Source organism: Hyperolius riggenbachi, chromosome 3 (assembly GCF_040937935.1).
Source record: "Hyperolius riggenbachi isolate aHypRig1 chromosome 3, aHypRig1.pri, whole genome shotgun sequence".
Taxonomy (NCBI): Eukaryota; Metazoa; Chordata; class Amphibia; order Anura; family Hyperoliidae; genus Hyperolius; species Hyperolius riggenbachi.
The window spans coordinates 80,559,568-80,573,687 of NC_090648.1; positions in this window are offsets into that span (position 1 = coordinate 80,559,568).

Consider the following 14,120-nt stretch of genomic DNA (forward strand, 5'->3'; position numbering starts at 1 on the left):
TCAGTATTACCTTTTTGGCTTCCTTCTAAACTGTTTAACACAGGAGAATAGAGGTTTAAATAAGCTTTTGCAGCCTGACAGTTACTCTTTAAGGTAGTTCCTTTTAAAATATTGTCTGGAGCATTAATTAGGAATGGCATATGTTATAAGTAATGATATTGAGGAAGATATTGATGCAGCATTTCAGGCGGAGATTGCCGATGTTGAACAAATCACGGTTAAGAGCGATGATAAGGAGGATGATCTGGTCCCTCTGTTCAGGGAACATAAGCGATTAACCTTAAAGTCATTACGAAGACGATGGAATATTGCCACGTTAAAATCTTATATAAAGGCCAGGGTGGTCCCCTGGGGCATAAGGGAACGCATAATTCCTGCGGAATATTTAAGGACGGAGAGATTAATGACAACATGGAAGGAGGGTTGCATAGAAAGAGGTGTGAAAATCATGAAAATGATAGTTGAGGAGGAGACCCTACAGAATGAGGATTTAAAATTGGAGATTGAAGCCATTAGATCTAGATTAGAACCATTCAGCGAACATAAAGAATTTGAAAAATAAAATCATCAGTTAAAGGTAGAAGTAGAAAAGAATAAAAAAAAGATTAAGAAAGAAAAACAAGTAAAATTTCAGGAAGATGTAGCTAGTTGGAATCAGGGCCAATTTTTTGAGTGTGACCGAGGGAGAACGAGAAATCGGTCTATGAGTAGGCGCCGATCTAGAGATCCAAGCTCAAATCCAGCTGGGCCTCGTGGGGCAGATGTCCCGAATAAGACGTCAGTGATTTTTTTAGATCAGGACACAGACATAGAAAACGAGGAAGACGAGGCAGAGGAAAGGGCAGAGGAGGATCCAAAGGAGAAAGTGAAGGGGATTTTGAGGCAGGAAGCTCAGAAGGAGACAGGGAAACAGAAGAAGGAGGTGATAGAGAGGAGGGTCCAACCAATCAGGAAACAAAACAAATAGAGGTAAACAACGTTATGAATCTTACTCCGCTTACTTTTAGCCCGGATGTGTATTCTCTTCTGTCCCGTGGTCTTACCTTCGCTCCTGTAAGCAGAGGTGATCCCTTTCAAGTATACAGAGACCTTTGCTTTTTCTTGAGACGCATACAACTCTCTCTCACACATATGGTGGTGACAAATCTGAAATTCAGAGTACTGAAGAATCCCCACCAAGGCTGGATAGCCTGGGTGATAGGGAAGCCTTAATAGCCTTGGAAAGCTTAATAGATGAAGGGGGCCCTATGATATCATCCGACAACACTCCTGATGAGCTTTTGAATCCACTACCTGTCAGTGTGAGGTATAAATCTAAGTTTATGCCACAGTTGTCACATCGCCTGTCCACATTTAAAGATCTTGTTTGTAGAGATTTCGACAGGTGCATTGATCCCCCCGTAGCAGGGATAAAAATTTGACATTGGGAGAGGAGCAGGCCCTTGAGTATCTGAGGGGTTTGACTGAGGTAACAATCAAACCCAGTGATAAGGGTGGTAATGTGGTATTGCTCTCCACACAGTATTATAGGGAGGAGTGCATGCAATTGCTGAGCGATGAAAGCACATACCAGAGGCTGAGGTCTGATCCATTCCCAATGATCAAAACAAGGGTGAACCAGCTCATGGACCGGGGCCGCGACCAGGGGGTTGTGACGAAGAGTGAACACGATTTCTGTTGGGTTGACACCTATTGTATACCGGTGTTTTATATAATACCTAAAGTTCATAAGAATGCCACGCACCCCCCTGGTCGCCCAATTGTGTCCGGCAATGATGGACCCTTGGAAAAATTGGGAAGGTTTTTAGATCTCAAGCTTAAGAGTATGGTGGAGAGGTTACCGTCATATGTGAGAGATACTGGTGATGCCTTACAGATGCTGAGTACAGTGGAGGTACATGAGAACAATCTTATCGCAAGTATAGACGTTGAATCGCTCTATACATCAATCCCGAATGAGGTGGGGGTGACAGCAGCAGCATTCTTTTTAAATGAATATTACCCTCAGTCTCGACAACATAACCAGTTCATTTGTGAAGCTCTTGAGCTGGTTTTGGGTTTAAATGGCTTCTCCTTCGATGGTCGGTTCTACCGCCAGATCAGGGGCATGTCGATGGGGGCGTCCTGCTCCCCAGCATATGCCTGCCTCCATCTGGGGCTCTGGGAGCGGAAGGACGTATACCCCTTGGACCTCTTCCGAAAGCATGTTGTCTTTTGGCTGAGGTTCATAGATGACGTGCTCCTGGTCTGGCGGGGTGCCGCTAACCTGTTGGATGAATTTGTGGAGATGTTACAATGTAACCTAAGGAATATACATCTGACATATCAATATGATAGAGAGGTGCTATCATTCTTGGATCTGACAGTAAAAAAACAAGAAGGAAAATTGATGAATTGCACGTTTCGTAAACCAACAGCCGGGAATACCTTGTTGCATTATTCCAGTTACCACATTCCCTCACAAAAAAGAGCCATCCCTAAAGGCCAGTTTACAAGAATAAAACGCAATTGTTCACAAAATAATGATTACCTCAGGGAAGTGGGTGAACTGAAAACCCGGTTTAAGCAACGTGGGTACCCCGACTCATTGGTGGAAGAAGCAGCAGCTGTGGTGTCTGAAAAGGATAGGGGCTCCTTAATTGCAATTAAAAACAAACCCTCCCCCCTAGAAGGTGAAGTAATAAGATTTGTGTCTGATTTTAAACCTTATTGGTATGACTTGCAAAAATCAGGTAGATGTTACTTTAATTGTATCTGATTTTAAATGTGATGTGTTACAGAAACATGCAGCCAAGGCGAATAATAAAAGGATTTATGTGCATGAGACAGCAAATATATTGGATTATTCAGTGTGAAATTAAAATATATAGTTGCTGTGCTGCACTGCGCTGGTGAACTACATGAAGCAGTCAGAACACTACAGCCGACACCAGTGCACAGCTCAAAAGCAGAAAAAATATCCAGCCCTGAAAAGGACTATGTGGTTCTCTAGTCAGTGCAATACTAGGAGCAGCACACCTCTCCAACAGCTAAAGTGCACTGGACACACTGATCAGCAATCTAACAATAACAAGAACAAAAAAATCCAACCCTGAAAAGAACTACCGTATATACTTGCATATAAGCCGACCTGTGTATAAACCGATGTACCAACTGTTCCCTCAAAATACAAGGAAAAAGTGATTGACTCTCGTATAAGCCCCCCTCCAAATATAGCCTTCTCCACAGAAGCCAGGTGTTCCCCCAGTACAAGTCAGCTCCCCCTCCCCATAGCCAGATGTGCCCCAGGATCATACAGCTGCATCTCAAGAAGCCACTAGATGGCATCATAGATATAAGACACAGCGATTGCCACACAGGAAGAATCACCGATCATTGAAGAAATATTTTAGTCAAAAATTGGGTCAACAACTGTTCGTTGAATACCCACGGTATCCCGTGTGGTATTTTTTTTCCAAAGATACATAAGTCCCTGGTCGATCCCCCAGGGCGGCCAATTGTGTCAGGGAGGGGGTCAGTTTCTGAGCCCCTCTCTAAGTATCTGGACCTACACCCTCAGACCCTTCTTGGAGGATATACCCTCCTATTTGAAGGATTCAACTGCAGTTCTAAAAATAGTTGAGGAATGGGAATTGAGTTCAGAATTTAGCTTGGCCAGCATTGATGTGGTTAATTTGTATGGAAGTATCCCACAGGAGAAAGGTGTAATTACAGTTGAAGAGTGTAACGATCGGTGTCAGCACACAGAGATCTCTGATTATTGGTGATCTGCAGTATCACCAATATTACAGATGCTATACCTGATTATATGGTGATCTGCAGAATCACCAATAATACTAGTATAGCCTGACATGTGACAACCAGTGGAGGATCGTGTTTGGGTGTAACAGTAATTCAGATGAGAGAGCTTACCCGAGGAGTGGGTGACTCAGCCTGCAGCTGATGCTCACCTAATGGCGGGGTGAGTCAGACAGTACTGCAGGCAAGAGGGCTAATGTGTGTAATACAATAATGCTGTATAACAGATCACCTGTGGAGCAAGTGATTCAGAGTGTACTGAAACCCGGTAGTGTTTTGATGCACAGTATAAGGAGAGAACCACAGTAGTGCTGAACTCAGGTTCCCCTGAAGAACAGGTGGAGCTGACTGTCTTGCAGCCTAGGAGTAGTTGATACAATTGGTGGTGTAGCCCAGTTTGATTCAGGCGTTACTGCAGCCTAAGCTAGAGTGAGACAGACAGTACTGCAGCCTAATAGCAAGTGACACAGATAGTACTGCAGCCTAGTGGCAAGTGACACAGATAGTACTGCAGCCTAGTGACAAGTGACACAGATAGTACTGCAGCCTAATGGCAAGTGACACAGATAGTACTGCAGCCTAGGATACCTGAGGAGCAGGTATCCCAACTAGAAGGCAGTATCCTACAACTAGGAGATTGGTGCAGGAAACTGATTTCCCTCACTAGTGGCAGGCCCCACCAGTGCGGGTAGAGAGGTCAGACAGGCACAGTGGACAACGAGCGGACAGACAAAGTACAGAATCGGAAGACTGATTCAACGTCAGGGACAGGCAAGGTCGCCAACGTGAATCAGATAGGCTGAGGTACAGAATCGACAAACGGAAGAATAGTCAGAGGAAGCAATAGGTTATAACAAATAAACAATGCACTAGTACTTTAAAGCTATCAACAGAATCTAGCTAAGTGTGAATTCCCAGCTCCAGCTGGTTCTAACACACTTTGGGAACTGACTGGGGTCTGAGCGCTAACACAATATAGCATACGCAACAGCAGAGGCGGAGCTACTGACAGGCCTGCTCTATATTTACCCAGCAAGCTCCACAGCGCCGCCCCAATCCCTCAGCCAATCCGGATGCCAGCTGGAGTCAGCTGACCGCAGGATCAGCTGACCCCCCCTCTTAGCTGCATAAAGGTCCTGTCGCTCTGCTCGCGCACGCGTAGCCCTTAACCTGTGAGCAGTGGAAGGACCAGGCATAACTTGAGCATTTAACCGCGCGGCAGAGGCCGCCGGCTGATACGCGGAGATATCCGCCATGCCGCTTGTCTCCGCGGTGGCATCTGCGCTATTCCTTACAAAGAGATTTTGAGGAGAAACAATAAGGATGCAGGGTATGTCTTCTTTATAGGAGAATGTCTTACTTGGGTATTGAGTTCAAATGCCTTTAAGTTTGGGGGGGAATGGTTTCAGCAAGTGACGGGGACAGCGATGGGGAGATACCATCCGAGACACACAATTGAGGCGATTCCTTACAGTCAATTTGTTAGGTTGCGTAGAAACAACTCTGAGTTTACTAAATTTATAGAACAAGCCCTAGAGTTAAAAGCAAGGTTGCTAGCTCGAGGGTATCAGGAAAATAATATTCAACAAGCCTTGGAGAAAGCCTCAAAGTTGGATGAAGCAGGATTGCTCAATTATAAAAAGTTTTCTTTTGTTTTCAAATATAACCCAATGGCTAGAAGTATAAAATAAATTGTCCTGAAGCATTGGCCAATATTGAAAGATGATAGAGAGATTTCTAATGATAAAAAAGTGAGACCACTAATTACGTTCAGAAGGTGTGATACAATAGGAAGTAAAATTACACAGAGTGAATTCCGTAATTAAAATCCGGGCACATGGCTCGATGGTATGAGATTTCAGGGTTCTAGACCTTGTGGCCACTGTGTGGCCTGTCCCAATATGGCTAGAGGGGAAGTTTTTCAATTGGGGCCAGTAGAATGGAAAATTAAAACTATGATCACGTGCAGAACCGAATTCGTGGTTTATGCTATTCTTTGTAGTTGTAACAGATACTACATAGGTATGACAACACGGAGTTTAAAGAGACAAATTAGGGAACACGTTAAGTCTATTAAATCAAGAGTGGATACTTAGCTACGTAGGAGAGAACTAACTTTGTTTTGTGAAGGTTCTCACTGCCCTGGGAATACTATTATAACCCATGCGCTTCCTCTTCCACATGCCCCCAAACCAACCCCTCCCTTCCCTCCACTCCACGGACCATCTCCATACCTTTCCCTAGGCTTCCCTCTCCCACCTACCCTCCCCTCCCTACCTTACCCCCAAAACCCTCTTCCCTCCCCGCATTTCAGAATAAACAAAGAAAAGCAGGAATGCATGCTTCTCATGCAATTTCAACTCAACCATCCTCATTAGCTAAGGAGTGATATATATATATAGAATACGGGGACTTCCGGTATAACCACACATGGCCATTCCCCTCTCTACACTGGCCTAGCATGAATGTCCTCCCCCCTGGCTCCTGACTATGAGTTTTACCCCTTTGACGCCGGTGCAAATCTGACGCACTATAGATATGGAGATCTATGACTTCTAAGAGTTTATAAACTTTGTTAAGGTTTCTGCTTTGATGTTTCCTATTAAACTGTTAACCTGCTATGAGGTATTTTACCAAACTGACGTTTATTATGAAGGATTCTGCCCTTTCCCCTCACGTTATAAGGTTTTATTACGCCCCTCAACCCTGCTCCACACTAGTGTACAATCAATAAACATACTCCCTAAATCACATATGCTCAAATTTACAGCGCATAAAATTCCACCACCAACGCCGAGATCTGCCCCGTGTGTGCGCCATGCTCCTCCACTAGTCCCTTGAGGGAATACATCCATCAAGGACATACATACTTTGATACCCTTGGTATCTATACCACTGGTATCTACACTACCTTGATAGGGTAGCTCTTGTTGAGCCTTACCCTTCCACAATGTGTCAGTTTATTAATCTTAGGCTTGTTCTCTCTACCCTTCCTACTTTTCTTCCTGCTTTTTCTCTCTCTCCTTTCTCTGACCACACGGCGAGGGCGGGGTGCCCCCTCTACCTCTTCTCAAATCTTCCTCCATGAACCCCCCTTTAAAAATTGCCTCAATAAACGCCCAAGGACTTAATTCACCACTAAAAAGGACCAAAGCCTTCCAGAATTTCAAAAGGCTACATGTAGACATTATTTGTATCCAGGAAACACACTTTATCCAGAGCCAAGAACCCAAATTTCTCTATAAAGACTACAGGCAGGTTTATTATACCAGTGCGCAGGTCAAGAAGCGCGGTGTATTGATCGCAATTAATAATGGTCTGAACTTCTCTCTTTCTAAGTTGATTTCAGATCCAGAGGGCAGATATATTTTACTTGTTGGCACTCTTCAGGATGACCCATTTACCATTGTTTCCTACTATGCCCCTAACGACAAGCAAGCTCCCTTTATCTCACATCTTCTAAATGTAATCTCTACACACAGTAAAGGGTTCCTCTTTGTATGTGGGGACACAAATCATTGTTTGCACCCGTTCTGGGACAAACAATCACCAAAAGGGGTATCGGATTTAGTAAGCACAAAACAAACCGAAATAATTAGATCAGCATTCACGTCGCTTAAATTAACCGACATCTGGCGGGAACTAAACCCATGTAAGAAAGAATTCACTTTTTACTCCAGCGCCCACTCCTCCTTTTCCAGAATTGACCATTGCTGGATGCGCACCTCCCTGCTGCCATCCATAAAATCAGCTAAAATTTGCCCTACACCCTGGTCTGACCATAATATGTACATTATTGTGCTCTCTTCCCTGATTCAGCGCCCTACCGAATTCCGGTGGACCCTGAATCAGTATCTCCTTACAGATGACACCATCTCACAACAAATAAAGGAGAATCTGACGGAATATTTTACACTTAACGGCTCCGACCCAGACATTCCCGCCCTTACGATATGGGAAGCCCATAAGCCAGTGATTAGGGGTATTTTTATCCAAATTGCCTCTAGAAGGAAAAAAGAAAAACAACAAGCGATATCAGAGCTAGAGGAAAAATATACAAAAGCACATGAGCTATTTTGGGAAGTCTCTTCTCCAGACAAGAAAGAGCTTTAAAAAGCGGAAACAGCGCTCAATCTGTGCTTGACAGAGTCGGCAGAGAAACAACTTACCTCCGCTAAACTCAAGTTCTACCTTAAATGTAACAAGCCCGATACTCTGTTAGCTAACAGACTGAGACAATTAGACCTATCCTTTAAGCCCATCTCCTTGCAGATCGATCAAAACCAACTGTCAGCTAACCCTGCTAAAATTGTTGAAACCTTCCGCTCTAACCTAGAAAAGTTGTACAATTCCCCTGACAAAGCCTCCTGCACACAGATTAGTGACTTTTTGTCCAAAGTACCTCTTCCAGCACTCCCCACGGGACTGAGGGAATCCCTAGACAGGGAAATCTCCTTATTGGAGGTCCAACAAGCAATAAAACACCTAAAACTAAACAAACAACCAGGTCCAGACGGCTTTAGGGCAACCTATTACAAGAAGTTTAGTAAGATTTTGGCTCCACACTTAGTCAGCGCGTTTAACAATATCCTCAGGGGGGCCCAGTTTCGCCAAGAAACTACCTCAGCACTCATCAGCATGATCCCCAAACCAAACACAAATTCGCAAATCTGGTCTAACTATCGCCCCATTTCCCTTCTAAATCTGGACATCAAAATCTTGGCCAAGATTCTGGCCAATCGCTTAAACAATGAAATTACTACACTCATACATAATGATCAGGTGGGCTTTATGCCCCAAAGACAAGCTGGAGACAGTGTTCGCAGACTTGCACACTTAATCCATCAAGCCCACATCACCTCTACCCCAGCTATGTTATTGGCACTGGACATCACAAAGGCCTTTGATTCGGTCGCTTGGTCTTACCTACTAGCTGTCTTGCAACACTGGGGCTTCGGTGGCAATCTGATTAACTGGATCAAAGCCTTATACTCTACACCGTCGGCAGCAATTACATACCAAGGCTTTAGGTCATCCTCCTTTCATATCACACGAGGTACCCATCAGGGGTGCCCCCTGTCCCCATTACTCTTCGCCTTACTTATTGAGTCTTTAGCAATCTTGATCCGTAACTCCCACGATATCCAAGGTATACAGGTAGGCAACAGAATGCATAAAATCACGCTTTTTGCGGATGACCTTGTAATGTGCATTACCCGTCCCACCAAATCCCTATTGGCTTTAAATAAAATTTTAGCACAATTTGGGAAAGTTTCAGGGCTACTTATCAACCCTGCAAAATCAAAAGCACTAAATATATCCTTACCCCCACTATTAATGCAAGCTCTTCAGGACACTTTTGAATTTCAAGTAGTGACCTGTAAACTCCCATACCTGGGTATCCACCTAACTAGCTCCTATGACTCACTATTTCGTTATAATTACCCCTCCTTGTCCCGGGAGCTCTCTGAGATGCTGGAGTGCTGGAAGAGGTATTCAATCTCGTGGATGGGCAGAATTGCAGCTGTCAAAATGTCCTTTCTCCCTAAACTCCTTTATATGTTTCGGTTGCTCCCTGTCTCTGTTCCCTCTAAATTCATCGAAAGCCTCCAAAAAAAAGTTAACGACTTTATTTGGGGTTTCAAGAAACCCCGCTTCAAAAGTAAGTATCTACTTTTACAACGCTCCAATGGAGGCTTAGGCGTTCCTGACCTAAAGCTATACTATAAAGCCACCCAATTGGCTTCTTTGACCAGTTGGCATGCGAATGCTGCGAAACCCTCTTGGGTGAGTATAGAGGAACACATCATCCACCCTATTAACATACAGAATCTTCTCTGGATCCCCCCCTCTACCCGCAATAAAATCCCCAATCCTATACTCCAAAACTCACTTGCAATATGGGATAGCTGCAAATATTCAGGGAAGTTAATATCTCCTCACCGCCCCTTAGCATCCTTCTTAGGTAACCCAACCTTTCCAGCTGGATTATTATCCCCTGCCAGCTACCACTGGTGGTCCAGAGCTAAACTAACACGTATTTGTGATTTCACAAATGACCAAGGAATAAAATCACTGGACTACCTGAGAGAGAAACACAATCTACCCCATAGGGAATTCTTTAGGTATCGACAGATAATTCATTTTGTGAGAACCAATATACCCGACGCCTCTTCTCTTTCATGTAGAACAGTGTACTAGGCAATATGCGCAACGAATCCTTTCTCCTCTGGAATTATTTCCATGATATACAAAGACCTGTCACGTTTAAACTCAGAACGGAAACCAGATTATATAACAAAACGGGAAAAAGAACTAGATGTTACCATGTCAACTGAAGATATACAGGATATCTGGAATAACATTACCCATGTTTACGTGAATGCTGATTTAATAGAAGCCAATTATAAACGGCTCTTTAGGTGGTACCTAGTTCCGCAAAGACTAGCAAACATTTATCCGAACTCCTCTACTAATTGCTTCAGGGGTTGCGCAATGGCTGGCACACATACTCTTATTTGGTGGAAATGCAAGAAAGTCAACAGACTATGGATAAGGGTCTGTATGTGGGCCTCATCACTACTCAATACCTCCATCCCCAAAAATCCGGTCCATACACTATTGGGCCTCCCGTACCCGAACCTGACCTCCACTCAAAATGCTCTGATTAACTTTATCTTCACAGCTACAAAACTAACAATCGCTGCCTCCTGGAACACTTCAAATTTGTCCTTTAACCAGGTTCAGCAGAGACTGTGCCGTATCTTATTTTTTGAGAAGCTTAAAGCTAGACTAATGGATAATATGAAGAAATTTGACAAAATATGGTCCCCCCTAACCAACTACATATTAGGGCCTGAGACGAGTTCTCACCTTGGGCAATATTGATTTCACACACCTGGGCTATTGAGTTAACTCATAAAAGCTCCTACTTTTAAGGGGTTGGTGGACCCCCGCTCTCGTGGTCTGGACTTTCCTCTCTATACTTTTCTCTCCCTCTTCTTCTTCCTTTCTCTCTCCAATATCTTAATCTAGGAACCAATAACCTGACACAGCATAGTATTGTAGTTCAGGACTACAACCCCGACCCCAAATAAATTTAAGTTCAAAGATATTGCCTTATTGTAAGGGCAATTTTCCAAATTTCCGCGATAAAGATCCTGCCTCGCTGGAGACAGGACCTCAACAGACTATAGTCGTAAATAGGGGGGGGGGGTGACACTGCCCAACCATTTTGGTTGTGTGAATGGGCGGACGTTACCTTCCCCAACTGAGTTACTACGCTACTCCAACATTTAGCCTACGGAAACTGTTGTACCTTACTAGGGGTTGCCTCTTCTACATGTTAACCTTCTGTTTACCACTATGCAATTCTCACAAGCTCGTATAGTGTCAGGATTCGTGATGTTATGTTATGATAATGTGATTCTCCTGAATAGGCATGTCATTTGCATTATCATTATGTCTGTATATAACAATGTATCTCAAGATTCATTACCTTGATTGTAATGCTGTTCTGTTTTCATGTTAAAACTAATAAAAATATTGAAAAATAAATCAAGAGTGGGCTGTCCACGTTTGATTGAACATATGAATGATGAACATGGAGGGCGGACTTCCGAAATGAGGGGAATAGGTTTGTTACAGGTCCCACCCCGTAGCAGGGGAGGGAATAGAGAGACCCTTTTGCTACAGAAAGAAGCTTGGTTAATTAGTACTACAGAAGCTCTGGGCCCTTTAGGTCTTAATAAGCGTAACGATTTGACGTGTTTCCTTTAAGTCTTAATTCATTGTACAATACTAATCTTTGCCTTTCCTCCCTTGGTACCTCTTCCATAAATAAGAATGGACCCCTTTCCATAAATGAGAAAAGACCACTTTCTATTGAATTTTGTAGAGATGTGAATCATGAGAGATTGTAATATCTGATTGTGTGTTATTTGTATATAGTTACGCCATTTTTTCCAAGAAGAAGGGTTAACTGATTACTATGTGAGGGTAATAATTTGTCCATATATATTAGAAAAAAGTTTGATAATTGTTCAAAGATGAGTTTAGACTGAAAATTGATGGATTGTTATTTTCCCTCACCACTTTGCTTCTCTTCCAGCACCCCTGTTTTTAGTCTCTTCCCACACGGCTGTTAGGGCAGCAACCCTGGAACATCCCTAAGCGCACCCCCGATTCTCTTTGCATCCATGCCTGCCACCACACGTCTACAGTAATACAAGTATAGCCTGCACTGCTCATGTTTCTTGCTCCTCGCATGCTTTCTGGCTCAGCTCTGTGCTTTGAAGCTTCATGTTGTGCTGATGGACTGTTGAAGTCACGTTTGCTTTATGCATAGAAGTGATTTGGCATGGATGCTGTGCAGTTAGCAGATACATGCATGAAATGACAATAAATGGTGACAGTTTTATTCCGAGAGTGCCTGCCAGCCTTTTTCTTCCTGTGAAATTACTTGCATATAAGCCGACCATTGCACCGCTGACACGTTGCTTGCACGCTCCGCTCCACAAGTCAGGGGACCCAGGTAGTCTTAAGCAGCACACTCTGCACACCTTGTTGCAGGGGATGGGGCGCTTGGACACAGCAGGGAGCAAACTGGTAAGAGCAGGATCACTAGTGCACAATCCTTATGCTCCTCTGCCAGTAACAAAACTGCTCCACCATGTATTATGCTCCACTGACTCGCATATAAGCCGAGGGGGTAACTTTTCAGCACATGTTTTATGCTGAAAAATTAGGCTTATACGCGAGTATATTCAGTATGTGGTTATCTAGTTGTTGCGATCAGGGCAGTTTTTAGGCATAAGCACTAGGTGCGAATTTGTGCGTTTTTTTTCAGCACACACATTTGCACAGCAATGAATTGCTATGGATCTGTTTCCATTAGATGCAAGCATTACATCTGGAAAAAAAACCTGACAACCTGTTGCTAATTTTCTGACGTTGCATGCTGTACAATGCGTGCATTATCGTATTTGCGCAATCAATAATAAATAAAGGACTTTCTTCCTGGATCTTCTTGTGAAAAAGTGCACCAAGAACATTTTTTTAGTAAAAGCACATTCGCATTACAAAATTGCATATATGTGAGAATGCGATTTCACGTTCACATGCACATTTTTGCATCCAAAAATTCACCTGCGGGTCACATTCTTCTAATGGAAACATAGCCTAATGGTGGATTTTCTCGCTATGCAACCACTGTTGAAGTTGTGAATTGGGGCCACCATGGAGAGGACCGTCTGTGTGATTCCTTTGAAAGAGAAGGTTAGCAGTTTGAACTGGATTGTCTGAGTTACTGGTAGCCAGTGTAGGAATTGGCTACCAAGGAGACTGTGGATGTTGACTGTGGAGACACTCAAGAGATGTTTGTTTGGCCTCATTGCTAGCAAAAATCAATCTTGACAGGACAGGTCCAGTAGGTTGATAGTAGCTGAAGATTTTAACTCAATATTGGACTCTAGGCCTCAGGTCAGTATTGGCGGCAAGTGTCTATCTAAACATTTGACTACATTTAATTAAATGTCTGGAACTTATGGAGGGTTCTGAATCCGGAGGAAGGGGGGCTGTTACAAACCTGAATGGGGGAACAGGCGATGACCACAGTGTGCAGTAATACAAACACCGAAACTGGAAATAATGTGCAACAATGGTTTATTGTGACCGGATCGTGCAAACAAACAGATAAATGCAAATATGATGCAAACCAAATTCACAACACACTATATACAGAGCAACTGCCATACAAGGATAATCATTGTGCAAAAGTGCAGTGGAGTCGCAGTCGAAGTTGAGGAGTCGGAGCAATTTTTGGGTACCTGGAGTTGGAGTCACGAAAAAATGCACCGACTCTTACTCCTAATGAATTTAAACTCTAATTAAAATAGAAAATATGATAAAATGTTCTATTTCTCAGATAATAGTCATCATAAATAATTTATATATACAGTAATAGCTCTGCTTAGTCCACAAAAAGAAATAAACCAATCTAAAAATGTCCCCATATTTTTAAAGTCAGAGATACATATCTGATTGTGACTGTATATATGCTGTGTACACAGGAATCTCTTATATATACTAAATGACATCTATGATGTAAGAATAAAGCTTGATGTGTAGCTGTGTCAGTAATAGAGATGGTCAATGAGTAATTTAGAGTACATCAAAGCCTGGTGGGACACTATATCTGACAAAAGATGGGTTGAACTGGAGACCCCGGTTCTGGGTTTTTATCGAAAATATTTACTCTTAGCCATATCTCTAGGATACAAATTCATAGCTACAAATTACCCTACTATCCAGACCTCATTACA